Genomic DNA, 3283 nt, shown 5'->3' on the forward strand with positions numbered 1-3283 from the left:
TTGGGTTTGGAGATAAATTATTATATCTCCATACCACTCATTTCTTGGTGATATCAGAAACAAATTCTCGTCCACGATTGATTCTTCGGATGTTTCATCGTTGGACGACGATGGGAGATCGCATAATAATTCTGCAAAAACTAGATCTTTCTTTGATTTGGATTTTACAAATTCCAGATCAAACTCTTGAAGGATTGCTATCCATTTTGAATATTTTCCCCCCAGCAACTGTCGCGACAATATATAAGTCATGGGGTTGCAATCTGACAGAATGGTAGTTTTCCGAAAGAGGACATAGTGTCGAAATCTTTGTACCGCTTGAACAGCTGCAAGCGCTAGTTTTTCAACATAAGAATATTTGCTTTCTGTATCATTTAAGTTTCTACTTAAATAATATATAGGGTGTTCAATTCCATCGACTTCTTGAACTAAAACCATTGCGATGGTTGTATCTGTTGTAGCCAGATACAGGTTAAAATCTCTTTGATAATCGGGGGCGTACATTAATGATGCTTTTACTAAGGAATCTTTTAAAGCATCAAAGGAAGCTTGCGCAACCTGATCCCAGATGAAGGGTACCTCCTTTTTCAAAAGACGTGTATAACCTTTAGCTAGTTCGGCATAATTTGGAATGAACCTCCTCAGAAAGTTTTCTTTCCCTTGGAGTTTCCGAATCTGAAGAAAATTCGAAGGTGGAGGCAAACCTATGATTGCCTGGACCTTACAAGGGTCGAGACGAGTCCCATCCTTGGAGACTACAAAGCCAAGTAAATGACCAGAACTGACGCAAAATACACATTTGTGTGGATTGAGTCGTATCTTGTAGTGTCGGTAACGTAGAAATATTGCTCTTAAATGCTGCCGGAAGGTCATTGAGGTATGGTTGAACGATGTTTTTGATGTCGTGGAAGGCATAATTCATTGCCCTCTGAAACGTCGCCCCTGCGTTCTTTAAACCAAAGGGTAATTTTCGATATGCGAATGTGCCCCACGGACAAATGAATGCAGTCTTTGACTGGTCCTGCGGGCGGATATTTATTTGATTATACCCGGAAAATCCATCCATGAATGAAAAGATTTCGCATCCGGCGCATTCATCAATTATTTGGTCGATGAAGGGTGTAGGGTAGTTGTCTTTTGGACAAGCTTGATTTACATCCCTATAATCGACACACACTCTAATTGTCCCTTGTTTCTTCATAACAGGGACAATATTCAATACCCAATCGGTTAGAGGAACCGGGTAGATGAAACCAGCATGGAGAAGTTTTTCAACTTCTGCCTGAATGGCAGCGTCTTTCTTGGGGTGCACCTGCCTGAGCCGTTGTCGTACCGGTTTGACATCTGGATACATCTTAATTTCTTGTTCAACGATACTCGAGTCAATGCTTGGCATTTCATTATATGACCAAGCAAGGACATCTCTGAACTCGCGAAAAGAGCGTTATATATTTCCAGTTCTGAAGGAGAACAACATTTGCCAACATAAATATTCTCTACAACATATGTTTTAGTCGAGATATTTATGGCTATAGTCTCTTCAATGTTGGATAAGTTTCGCTCGGAATCCACCGTATTTACAGTATTTGATAGGAATTCAAAAACTGAAGGATGATAAAGGTCATCTTGAGTATCTTCTTCATAATCCGGAAGAAGGGAATGATGGTGGCAATCACTCCATGGTGCCCCTTCAATCAACATTGACTGTACAATTCCTTCGTCGGTTCCATGCACTTGCGACCAAGGATCTGAAGGGGTGCCATATTCTCTAGACCTATCTACCCAAACGCTTGATGAGCGTTGATTCGGGTTTGCCTCCCATGCTAGAAACATTGATTGCTATAATATTTCTATTGGGCTTGGGGGAAAAACCCTTGCATGATCCATGTTGATATCGTTTTCTGAGATCTTTGTGGAAGATATCATATTGCAGGTTCCTATCGACGCTACTTCCGCCAGATTGATTGGAGGTGGAAGAGCGAAAGTTCCCATTAGTATAGGATCTTTTAGTAGGCCTACTCCGATATCCTGAAGCGAATGGGGGCTTCCATGGATCATGGGAATGCTTCCTGTAACTTGATAGCCATTGGGGAGGAAGTTTTGTTGATTGACGATTGTAATCCCTCCTTGAAAGGGAAATGCAATCTTTCTAAAATAGGTCGACACAACAGCCGCCATGGCATATATCCATGGTCTTCCTAGTAGGATGTTGTAATCAAGATTTCCGTCGATGACTTCAACGTCTATTTCTACTGTTTTTCCCCCTAGTTCAACCTTCAAGTTATTTAGGATACCGTATGGGGTATATGTCCTTCTGTCGAATGCTTTTAATGTCGTCGAAGATCGCGACAAGGTTGGAGATCCTAAAGTTTTCCAGCAACTCATCGACATAATACATGTAGATGCCCCCTCATCAATAATTGTTCGATGAACAGTTTTGTTGAGGGCCTTCACTTGAATAAGGAAAGCTAGTTGGGCTGGTAACTGAGGATCGTATCCTTTGTGGTCAAAGGATACAAGATTGGAATCCTTAGGATCAACCCCACCAATGGCTGATAACAAAGCCTGCCTTTGGGATGGGCAATTTTGTAGTACTTCAAGATTCGACATAGTTGATGGCGATTGGGCCAAATCTTCCACTATGTTATAATGTTGCGCCGCTCTAGCGCGGGGATTAAACGTCGACTTATGTACTACTCCCTTTGGCAGTTTTATTGTTAATTCATCGATGATGGGTGGTACAACTTCTGTCGAAGTTGTTGTCGAACTACTTGGTTGATCTTTATCCTTGTCGTTCGACAGCTGCAGATTCCCGTAATCTTTGTTCCTTGTCGAAATCAAAGCATCATTTTGCTGTTTTGAAACCGACAACATTAGTACTTGAGACGAGGAAGCATTTCCACTATCAACCAGATTTGTTCCTGGATTTGGAAACGGATCAGTTAACACTGCTGAGGTTTTCGAACTTTTAAAGAATTTCTTAATCTCAGCTTTGTATGGACATTCTTTTGTCCAGTGATCCTCATCACATATTTGACACCCTGAAGGGGGTTTCCTATTTCCAGGAGGGTTTGAAGAAGGTTTTTCAGGAGATGACTCATCCTGTTTCTTCTTCTTCCCTTTGCCTTGTTTCTTCTTGCTTCCTGGTTGTTTGGTTTCTTTGCCCTTATCTGTCGATACGGCATTTACTTCCGAAGCAAGAAGTTCGTCTTTTGCATTTTGATCTGAAATCTTACGGGCCTTCTTAGATGTAGCCTTTGTCAATTTCGTGTCTATTTTGCCA

The sequence above is a fragment of the Pinus tabuliformis genome, chromosome 3_1, assembly GCF_031772625.1.
Source record: "Pinus tabuliformis cultivar Carrire ecotype Pingquan chromosome 3_1, CPIR1, whole genome shotgun sequence".
NCBI lineage: Eukaryota > Viridiplantae > Streptophyta > Pinopsida > Pinales > Pinaceae > Pinus > Pinus tabuliformis.